Genomic DNA, 12,383 nt, shown 5'->3' with positions numbered 1-12,383 from the left:
TTTTATGCAGGCCAGCAGTGACGACAGCTTCCATAGATGGAGGGTCTGCTCTGACAAACTAGTATCTAGCCACCCACTTGAATTAACACCCAGGCCTCTTCCTGTTGTCCCTTCCCATCCACTTGCATAGCTACCTCCTTCTGATTGGTTTTTTTTTTTCTTTCTGTTTTTAATAGTCCACTTTTGTGTTTAAACTGTCTGAGACAGTGTCCTTGGAACTTGCATTTTTAGGTACTTCCCTGTTAACTCATCCATTTATATTAAACAACTTCTGCCTCAGGATACCCCAGTGTATTTTGTGTTCTTTCTAATTGGCGGAGTAGTGTTTGTGGGACACAGTCTGTGTTTTGCATAGCATCAAGCACATTGCTGGCAGCTAACAAATGTAGGACTTGCTGGATTGGATCTGACTCTGTCCCATCCAATCCAGTATCCTGCCTTCGATAGAGGCTGGGACCCGTTGCTTCATAGTGTGGTGCAAGAAGTTTGTAGTAAGCAGATGTGAAATTATCTGCCCTCAAACCTAGGACTCCTGATGATTTTTCATAATTAGAGATTGTCTTGTGACCAAAAACACAAGGTCATTCTAAAACTGCTGTTATTAATTATGGTAACTGGATAGTCTTGATGTTGTATAAATATCCAATCCCTTCATTGCCCTTACTAATATTGTGACCTCAATCACTTCCTGTGCTCATGAGTTCCGCAAGTTAATTACACATGTTGTGAAAAGTTATTCCTTTTAAGAGCTCCTATCCAGAGCCTCCCCAGTCCAGTTTTTGTGATAAGTTTCTATAAGCAAGTGTTTTTTGCCTTCTACAATGTGTTCTAAAATGCTGCATGGACACCTACATTTTTGTCCTTTCTTGGATTGAGCTTTATTAATAAAGTTTAGCTGAAGCCTTATCCCCAGGCTACTTAACCCATATCCTGGGCTTGGCCTACACTAGTTTAATCGCATTAGTTAACAATGAGTCCAGACCACCCCGCCTGTTCTATCTACTTTAAGGGCCGTTAAAGTCCATTTCAGTATTCCTGCTTTTCGCAAGGAGTAATGATCAATTTGATCTTACATGACTGACTTAAGGGTAGTGCAGACACACCACTTAGGGGTGCCAGATGGTTTCCCAAAAAATACCAAATGTGCTAAAAATTTGATGGGGGGGGGGAGGAACTCCCATATATACCGAACAAATGTACTAAAAGTTTGTCGAGACAAAAAAAAAAAAAAAGGAAACTTTATTATAAACAAGCAACACTCTACATCATCTATTTAGACTACATGAACGTCCCAGCACCGCTCGCAGCCCCGCCTCCACAGCCACTCCCCCCATCCCTGACCGCCTTCTGTCTGACACCCAGCCGGAAAAGCAGAAAATACTGGACACTGCACATGTCTCGTATTTTCTGATTTTTTTTTACTGGACAGAGGGTGCAAAACAGACTGTCTGGTTGAATACCAGATACCTGGCAACCGTAGCAGCACTGTGAAAGTCTTGCTCTCTGGTTCTTGGTCTCTGGATGATGACTACAGCACCCCCTTGTGACTGCTCTGGCCAGGACTTTCAATTGTACTGCTTTTCCAGATGCACGGGAAAAGCTGTGGGAAAATTTGAATTTCACTTCCTGTGTGGACAGCAGAGCTCCGAGCACGCAGTACCCCTCACCATAAATCCCTTGGGCCACAAACAAGCATCAGCATGGAGCGTGCAGGAGATCCTGGACTTCACTGCTGTATGGGGAGAGGAAGCAGGAAAATAAATGCTGATATCTATGTCAAGATCTTACAGGGCATGGTGGAGAAAGGCTATGCCAGGTATGCCCAGCAGTGCCGTGTGAAAATAAAGGAGCTGAGGCAGTTGTACCAGAAGGCAAAGGGGCAGCCTCACAAACTTGTGGCTTCTATAAGCAGCTGCATGGCATTCTAGGGAGGGATCCAACCAATTTCCCAAGCCAGTCCATGGATTCCTCCCAAGAGCCTCCTGGCAATTGCCAGCAGCAGCATGAAGGACAGTGTGGAGGAGGAGAAGGGTTGGTTATTAAGTGAGTAGAACATCTGATCTCACCCACAGACGGGATCGTTTTATAACCTTGGAGACTGTTCCCTCCTCCCAGCTCTTCTCGTAGCCAGGCCTGAGCGCAGGGGAGGGCACTTCAGGGGAGTTCACAGTGCCTTAGCCCATGTGCAGCATGATAACATAATCAGGGATCTGTGGTGGCCAGCTGCCTGCACAGCCGGGGCTCCCTGGTACAGCTGAATGTGTCTGGAGGTGGAACACGAATCCTCCCTGCCCATCTCCACGGAGCTCTCCTAGAGGAACTCTTTCTCACAAGGTCTCGGGGAAGGCCTGTCTTATTCCGTCCTCCAGGGTAGGACACCTTTCCACACCAAGCCAGCAGTAAATGGTCTGGTGCCATTGCAGCACAATGTCTAGACTGAAGGCCATCCTGACTCAGCATCCGCTCCCTATCACTCTGTGATTTGGGAAAAACATAGTATGCATGGTAACCTGGAAGAAACAGGGGAAGCCATGTAATTGGTAAAAGAGCAGAACACGGCCATTTGCTCATCCCAATAGAGCATTGCTTGAGCCCCCTCCCTGCAGGCTGCTGCCACACCTGGAACCCCTCCCGTCTATATGCTCCTCAGTGTAGGCATGAACCCCTGCCCATGCCCGGATCCTCGAACCACCCACAGGCTCTTGTGGGAAGGGAATGTAGCACTCTTCCCTGCAAGTAGGGGAGTGCTGATCACATGGTCACTCCATGAGCCCCTGCCCTACTGCCATGACACCATGGCCCTCCTGCTTTTCAAATGCAGATATTTGCCTAGCTCAGGAGTGGCCCTAGATGAGCTGCCAGCAACTAGCGGCCTAGGAGAAACACACGATCGGTGCCCCCACCCTCAATGGTCGTTTAATTTGGCACCCTAGGTGACTGCCTAGTTTGCGCCTATGAACGGATTGCCACTAGCCTAGCTGTGGGCAATAGTATTTGCAAGCATTGTGTCAGATGTGCTTTCAAAGTGAAAGCAAAAGAGCAAGCCGCAACCTGTCCCTTACCATATCTGACATCACCCAGAGTCCAGCTGCTCCCTTAAAATTTCTGTGGTGTACCTGCTGCATAGCGGGCGCTTAAAGCAGAACTGTGGCCTTGTCCATAATACATCCCTATTGGCTTAAGACAGACCTTCCTTGATGCTAAAGGATTAGGTTCTACGTTCCACAATAGATTCCCTGTGAAGTCTGCCGTTCACTTTTCATTACATCAGGTGCAATAGCTGCATGCTCCCTCAGGTCCAGCTCCTCCAGCTGTATGGCTAGCGCGCCTCTGAAGGTGAAAATGTGCCAGGGACGACATGTGCAATGAGCAAATGCAATCTGTCTGATTGCACAGGGTGCAATTTAAGTGAGTGGAGGAAAACGCTGCTGCAGGAAATGCAAGCAGCGAGCGAGGACAAGAGAGCATGCAGGGAAGGTGAAGTGAAGAGGCAGGAGAATGTCTTGAGGGACGTAGCATAGCTGTTGATGTGTGTGGTGGACTCTCCAGAGAGCCATGCTGGCCCTCTGGCCCATGCTGCCCCATATTCCCTCCTCACCAAGTTCCATAGCCTCCTCTCCCAGGGGTCCTAGAATGCATTAGGAGAGGGAGGAAGTCAAGGGTAGCCTGACACTCAACCGCCAGGGATCTGTCAAGGAACAAAAGGCTGATTGCTGCATAGGGGAATTGTAATATGGCAGGTGCTCCCTCCCCCAGCTCTCTCCCTGAACTCCTTTTCTGTCCCTGCTTGCTTGTGTTCCTTAAGGAAAAATGCATGATTTCTCAGCAATATATTTATTGTTTGTGTTGCAGTGGGAGGGGGGTTTACAGGCAAGCAGACATAATGCAAGGGGCACTCAGTTAAAAGCAACACACATGGCTGTCATATCACTGTCTGGCCATTCACAAAGCTGTTTTTCAAAGCCTCTCTGGTTTGGAGTGTCCCTTGATGTTCTCTCCTTACTGCCCTGATGTCTGGCTTCTCATAATTAGTGGCTACGTGCTGTGCCTTGGTCACCCGTCCTGGCAAAAAACTTTCCCCCTTACTTTCACAGATGCTATGGAGCACACAGCAGGCTGCCACCACAATGGGAAGGTTGCTTTCACTGAGGTCTAACCTAGTCAATAAACTGTAAAACCTTCCTTTTTAAAGAGCCAAAAGTACATTCAACCACCATTCTGCACTTGCTCAGCTTGTCATTCAACTGCTCCTTGCTGTGGTCCAGGCTGCCTGGGTACGGCTTCAAGAGCCGTGGGAGCAAGGGGTAAGCTGGGCCCCCAGGGATCACTATTGGCATTTCAATGCCTCTGATGGCAGTTTTCCAGTCTGGGAAGAAAGTTCCATCTCGCAGCTTTCTGTAGAGAATGGCGTTCCTAAAGATGTGCATGTCCCGCACCTTGCTGGGCCATCCCACGATGTTGGTGAAACAGCCCTTGTGATCCACCAGCACCTACAACACCATCGAGAAGTCCCCTGTTAGCTGGGGTTCTTTCAACCCAAACCTATCAGTAACATTACTCTCTATGAGGTGGAGTCAGGAAATAACTCAAGGAAGACACAGCTGTCTGACCGATAGATGGATGGTACAAACAGGACAACACAAGAGTACTTTCACTTAAAGCTAAACTTACATACACCCCAACAACTTAGTAAAACACACCCACTCTTGATAATTACTGAATTGTGGGCTTTCAAGTAGCACCAGTCAGGCTTCTGATGGCCGAGTCTTCCATCTGCTGCTGGGGACCGAAGATGTGTCCAGATGTAGAGACCATGAAGAATCTCTGAAGAGTCCAACTATCCCAAACTTTCCTTCCCTACTTATCCATTAGTATTACAATATGTCACTCAAAAAAAAAACGTGTTGGGCAAATACATTTTAAAGATTAGGCAAGAGGTTTTCTTCTAATCATCAATTTAGCCAGAAGTGTTTTTTCAGAGTCTGCAAGCCCTGGGGGCCCTGTCAGACATATCCCTTAGGGCTGGACAAGCTTCCTGTTTTCTAAATGATGTTTTCTCAGCATTTTCAACACCAATCTGGCCCTCAGAAAGGACATGGGGTCAGGTTGCCCATTCTGTGGCACCCAGACCTCCTTCTTCCCCTTTCCCCCCAACTTGGTCATGATGAGGCTACTGTCTAGGCCTATTTTGAGCCTGCTAGCTTGGTTGCTCTTAGCAGTAAGCAATAGTGGTTCAGGCACTTTATGGATTTGCCGAAGTTTCCCCGTACACACCTTGTGGTTTATGTACTCTAGCAAGGTGATTAGGTGCCAAGATTGGCATATGCATTCCTCAGTTAGGGAATCCATTGTAGCCAAGCTCTCTGCTCTGTTCTGTGCATTTCCTAGTCACTACCCTTCATAGCCAAGGCAATCAGTACTCTTCTGCTACTTGAATCACAGCAGCCCCCACTGTAAACTTCCTCATTACAAATTGATTCCCAACTGATCAGTAGCTGTCTGTCATTGCAAGATTCAAGAGGGTTATTCCTAGTCATTTCTCAACTCAGTGAGCGGGTCTCATTCTGGTATTGCTGCGTTTCACAGCGGGGGAAGGCAATTTACAAACTACCCTGAAAGTGGCCTTATGCGTGTGAAAGTTTTGCAGCCACTGCTGATTGTCCAAAACCCACATCACTAAGCAGTCCCACCAGTCTGTGCTTGCCTCATGGCATCAGAACCGGCATTCCACTCTGTGAAGGTGATCAAATGCTGCCAGCATCTGCCTATTGCTTAACTCAAGTGCTTCGCGTAAGTGTCTGTTCATGGCTTCCTCATCCTCACATGCTTCCTCATTCCAGCAGGCCCTGGCTAGGCTCTGGATATGCTGCAGAAAAAGGCATGAGATGTTTGTGATGATTCTTGTAGTGCTTTGCTGCTGAATGGGGTTCACGATTGCCCTGCTGTGCGGTCTGCACAGATGAACAGGGAGAAAAAAGGGCACAAAAAGATGGTATGGCATTGCTTTCAAGGTAGGGGGAGGAGGGATGTAGCCACTACTGGGGACACACTGCGCTGTACTCTTCCACACAGTGGGGACATGCAGCAACTTTACAAAACCGGGTGCTGAAAATCGACCTTAATAAATTTGACCTTATCTCTCAGTGTAGACAAGGCCCTTGAGTCCCTCCCCCTCTGCAGACACCACTTCACCTCCCTTCTATGTAGGTGGTATTATGAAGTATCAGCGTCAGTGAATCTACAGAATCTGCTTAATGTTTTCCCAGCTGGTTCAGTAATTTTTCAGAGGGTGGGGTGTGTTCCAGGTAAACCCTGCAGATATTACATTTACACTATTCATGAATGTGATCTCAGAATCTTAACATTCCTCCACGTGACTTCCCTTGCTGCATGTGACCTCATTACTGCCAGGGGCACGACTGGCTTGACTGAAAATAATCATTTGCTATGCCTCTCTTCTGAGTTTTTAAAAGCAAACCAAGCCAAACCTCTAGGGGATTAATAAAGGATACAGATCCTTTCACTGCCAAGCTAATGAGTACAAATTATCTAGTTTGGTCCAAACATATAGGTAGTCCTGGCTTCCGTGGTGTAAGAAATGAATCTCCTACTGGATTGGTATCCCTGTCACAGGAAAGTCCTCATCACTGGCATTTTTATAGGTTTATTAGAAAGGCCAAGACATGAACTAGATAATGCCAGGCCTCTGATCTTTATGTCTCTGCAACTCAAGGTTGGAGTGAAAAATTTTTGGAAGGACAGTCTGTGTGGCTTGTGCCCATGCTATTGTGTGAATAAACAGAAGACCTCAGTTTTCCCTTCATACGGGCTGTGTCCACATTGGCAAGATTTTGCGCAAAATCTTGCCGTTTGTCTACACTGGCTGCGAGTATTTGCGCAAGAACACTGACGTAATGTACAAAATCAGTGCTTCTTGCGCAAATACTCTGATGCTCCTGCTCAGGGATAAGCCCTCTTGTGCAAGTGTTCTTATGCAAGAGGCCAGTGGAGACAGGCAACATTAATTTCTTGCGCAAGAAAGCTCAATGGCTAAAATGGCCACTGGAGTTTTCTTGAGCAAGAGAGCGTCTACACTGGCACAGATGCTTTTGCGCAAAATCATGCCAGTGTAGATGCAGCCACGATGTCTTTCAAAAAAACTAAACTAGGATTGAAGAGGTGTCGGTGTTTGTGTGTAAACAAATCATTTCCCCAGATTCAGGAAATGGATCAGCTGGATATAATGCATCCCTAACCCAATAATCCTTTGTACACATTTGAACTTTTAAAATTTTGTTCCAGTTCCTTACAGAAAAGGATCACAAAGTTATGGTGCATGCAAGAATATTCTTGTAAGAGAAAACACTGTATAAAACTCCTGAATTAGTGCTTGGGTTTAGTATTCCTGAATTAGTGATTGGGTTTGACTGCTGGTGGACTGTGTCTGTGTAAAAAGTAATTACAAGGCAAAATATTTTAAAGAACTTTTAAAGCTTGGAGGCTCTGGAGAATTTTTCATAATACATGTAAGTTGAACAGACTGTTCAGAAGTCAGTCACATCTATGTTTATTGCTTTAACTTATTGAAAGGACGGGAAGATCCCAGGGATACATCTTTTATTTACTCATCTCTCTCTATATATATAAAAAAATATTTTCCAGCGGGACGACAGAGGGATGTCATGCGTTACTCTGCATCCCGCAGCACCTCCCTGCACCCTCAGCCATGTGGCTCAGTGGGGGGAAGCGGGAGCTGTGTAGCCTCTGTTTGGGCCCGGCTTGTGGGGCGAAAACCGAGCCTGGCGTGGCTTGGGCCCAGCCCCTCCCAGCAGGCGGGCGGGGACCCAAGCCCGGCTTGGGCACAGCCCCTCCCGGAGGCTGGTGGGACAGCCGAGCCCAGTGCAGCTTGGGCCCAGCCTCTCCCGGAGGCGGGTGGGACAGCTGAGCCCCGTGCGGCTTGGGCCCAGTCCCTCCTCACATCTGGGGGGGATCCGAGAGCCCAGGGCAGCCTCAGGTCTGGGCCCTCCTTAGCAACTGGGAGAAGGAGGAAAGGGCTGGGGCTGCCTTGGACTCTCCCTGGCAGTAGGGAGGAGGAGCCAGGGCCGGGTGGCTTCAGCCCTGGCCCTCCCTAATTGAATGGAGGCGTTGGCAAGCGAAGCCCTATGGTGTATCAGAAGCTGATTTATTTTACAGAAAGGGAATAGCAATAAGGCATTGAGTTTTCTCTAAATTAGAGATAAATTATTTTATCTCTGTATCTCCAAAGAGGAAATTGCTATAGGCAGGGATCCAGCATCACTATCTACTATCTAATCATTTCCTTAAACCCCTTCTCAATCTTGCTTTGCTGGATTCATTTTATAATCAAACTTTTTCAGGGTTAGGGTTAGGCAGCAGGTAATGAGATGACGTCTATCCAAGGTGCCTTAAGAACAGTCATAGGAACAGGGCTTAAATTTTCAGTTTTTCCTAGAGCACCCTCTCCCCGCAGTTCCTTCCCCCTCCATCCTACAGCATGCTATAAAAATTCCAGTGTGTGTGTGTGTGTGTGTGTGTGTGTGTGTGTGTGTGTGTGTGAACATATTTAATTGGATCGCTACTCCATATTGCTCCAGCTGTATTTAAGCCCTTCACAGGCGGGCAATAGCAGGTATGCATATAATGTTAAACTGAATCCGGAAAAAGTTTGATTATAAAATGAATCTAATAGAGAATAAGAGAAGGAGCAAGAGAGAATAAGAGAGCCACTAAATCAACTAGAGAGCACTGTCCGATCAACTCTGGTACTAGTTTGCGTATGAATATGTCATCTGGGATTATGTCAAAAAGCCTTATTAAAATCAAGAGATAGCACGTCTATTGCTTCCCCCTCTATCCACTAGAAGGAAATTAGGTTGGACTAATTAGGTTGATAGGAGAGTGGACTTGACCTATTGAGGTCCCTTCTAGTTTTATTATTCTATGATTCTGGCTATTACTTATTACTTTCTGCTAGCACTCCTACACACATTTCCTCCCAAGGACTGTACTGACCAGTTCTCTGAGTTTTAATCTGCTTTTTAAAGTTCATTATCTCTCGTCTTTATTTCCCTAGAATCATGAAATCTATCATTTCATGATCACTTTTCTCCAACTGTGTTCAGCCTTCAGATTGGCACCTAAATCCTTTCTTTTAACAAAATTAAGTCTAAAATGTCTGTTCCCATAGTTACTTCCTACACCCTCTGAAAGAAATTGTCCCCAATACATTCCAATGATGTATTGGATTATTTTGTATTTTGCCATATTACTCTTCTAGTTAATCTCTGGGTAGTCAAAGTCCCTCGTTACTACAGTCCTTGGCTACATCTAGATTACATCCCTTTTTCGTAAAAGGGATGTAAATTAGACGTATCACAATTGCTAATGAAGTGGGGTGATCCATTCCTTATTGTCCAGTTCCAGCTTCTGGCAGATAGAGGCAAGGGACACTCGGGGTTGTCTCCCTGACTCTGTTGGTGAATAGGTAAGTTAGGTCCACAAATTATGCTTTTAACCCTGTTACAGTTTTGGCCTTCACAACATCCCCAGGTTGACTCTTATGTCAAGAAATGCTACCTTATGTTTATCTTAAACCTGCTGCCTGTTAGTTTCATTGGGTGCCCCTGGTACTTGTGTTATATGAAGGGGGTAAATAACACTTCCTTATTCACTTCCTCCTCACTAGTCATGATGGGTTACACCTTTATCATATTCCCCATTTAGTGATCGCTTTTCTAAGACGAACAGTCCCAGTCTTTTTAATCTTTCTCCGAATATGGAAGCTGTCTTATATCCCTAATTATTTTTATTGTGCTTCTCTGCACCTTTTCCATTTCTAATTTATCTTTTTGGAGAAGGAACAACCAAATTGCACTCAGTATTCAAGCTATGGTTGTACTATGGATTTTTATGGGATCATGTAACAGGGTGGCATTCACCTCCCATGAGCATCCCGTCTGGCTAAGTGTGTGCACCTGCACTGCCTCAATTTATCAGCCTCTTTTGGCTACTCAGCCCTCCAGTCAAGTCTCACAGCCTGGTGAGAGTCACTCAAACCCCTTCTGGAATACACTTCTAATAGGGGTCCGTTCTGGTGCCCTGTGTAGTGTCCCTCTATTTCTCTCTCTTTGTTTCCCCACTCAGCTATAGAGTGGTACCTCTAGGGCTTCCCCTCCTGGAGTCAGCTCCTCCCTCTTACCTTAGGACATGTATCTCAAGTCCCATAGTCTACAATAGTTCTCTCCATGGAGCTCTCTGTGGGGCTGCTGCTTTCTCAGCCAGCCAGCCATGGTCTACACCTCTTCAAGACTCCAGAGACACTGAGCTAATTCTGGTCCTGCAGCTTCTTCTTATAGGCCTTCCTGGTTTCTCTGCAGCTACTCTAGCCTCCTTGGAGGACTTCTCTATGGCCCTTTTCTGGCCTCAGGGCCTGGTCTGCCGCATCACAAGGTATTATGTATTTTTGTCCTATTTTCTCTTTCCTAATAGTTCCTAACATTGTGAGGTCTTGACAGGTGTTGCACGTGTTTTCCTGAGCATGTTAGTTTTGTTAGTCTTCTTTCCATGCAAATCGCTATTCCAGCATTCACTTCATGGATGGAGCTTTGGATGGCACTAATGAAACCCATTCCCCAAGCTTTGAGGGATATTGTGCTGGTAGCAGCATCTGGCTCTTTGGCATGGTCTGCAGACTGTTGTGCTGGCAACAACTGGCGTCCCTTTTTAACTTTGTCCATGTGGTAATCTGGCAATCACTCTTTGGGCTACCTTTTTCTTCTAGATGTGTTTTCTTTTCTTGCCTCTTCATTCTGTTTTGTTAAATGAGACCTTTCAAATTACTGCATGGGATTCCTCTCAACAAGGCATTTCTTTTGGTTCATTCCAAAGGGAATATTTCAGCAAATCCCTTTAAAAAATACAAAAAATTTTCAGCTGGTGTCAAATCATTGAAATTTACCTGAGACTGTTTATAGCAACCTTCATAGCTCTCCTACCTTCAACCAAGTCCTGTAAGTTACCTACAAGAAAAATATTTACATGTGTGGAATACAATATGCAACCCAAAACTTTAGCTGCGTGGCTGAAACACAGCTATTTAGGCTAGTTGGTATAAATCAGTGCAGCTCATGGATTTCACTGGAGCTGTGTCAGTCCTGAGCTATTGCAGCAGAGGGTCTGGCCATTTTAACTGTGTTTACCCTCTCTCTTTCTCCTCATGAATAATCCACCTAAATGATATAGCTGTTATATTACAGTTTCCTAAGAGGTGCTGGCATCTAGACAGATCACATTCCATTGGACCCTGTGATGGAAAGAATGAATTCAGGAACAAAGAATGAAATCCTCAGTTCTGTACCCAGAAAGCTGATATTCATGAAAAGATGTAGGTTCGCTGATAGCTTGCCCTCAGCTGGACCTTGAAATTACAGGCTAAAGGGAATACTTGTATGTAACCTACCCCTCCCCTGCCAAGAATCAGAATGTCCTGAACTACAACAAAACTAAATACAGCTCAAACTGATGCATGGTAGGTGGGGGAAAAAAATCCTTAAGTTAATTTAGTGCGATTGAAAAGCATAAGATTAAAAGCTCTGAAATCCTGCATTTATTCCCAGCACTAGCACAGCATGTGCCATGACACTGGAAGGGTTCTGCAACTTTGTTCTGCAGAAACCACCTCTGTGGGTAGGAGTGTATTTAAGGCTGCCTGCTATTAAATCTGTGGCCTTTTGCCTGTGAGTGTCAAACATGATGCAGGTTGTCAGATAGGAGCTAATCTAAGATCACCCACTCTTCGTAACACTGTGTGTGTCTATCTCTACTGAATCTGGGCCAGATGCAAACCAATAAAAGTCACATGTTACCAGTTCTTGATCCTGTCTGCAAAAGACCTACAAGGTTTTTTTGTTTGCTTCATGTAAGAATCCTTGTGTCAGATCAATACAACAACTGGTCTGAAAAAGGACATGCTCCATGGAAAAAAAATGCAAATTTTTTTTTGGCTAGCTCTACTTAATATAGTTCAAAGTGAAACATAAACACATCTATAAGGAAGAGAGGGAATGTATTTCTAATGTGGGACTATGCCCACAGAGGTCTGCTTCAAATTCAATTACGGCAGTAAAATGTAGTCTGAAATAATATAAGGTTTCATAATTTAGCAAAAACAGTGATTATGAATGAAATCTGAATGATGGAATGAGTGTCACAAACCTAAGAAATCTTATCAGACTTACTAAAACTCTTGTGGAAATCCTGTGTCAGGGTCCAGTCCTGTAAAGATGCTGGATGAGATGCAATGAAGTTAATAGAGTTGCCCTGATTTACAACATAATTGAGATTAGAATCTGGCCCAATGTGGC

This window comes from Pelodiscus sinensis, chromosome 5, assembly GCF_052426305.1.
Source record: "Pelodiscus sinensis isolate ZL-2025 chromosome 5, ASM5242630v1, whole genome shotgun sequence".
NCBI lineage: Eukaryota > Metazoa > Chordata > Testudines > Trionychidae > Pelodiscus > Pelodiscus sinensis.
The sequence above is the reverse complement of the archived record's forward strand: the minus strand, read 5'-3'. Positions refer to the sequence as shown.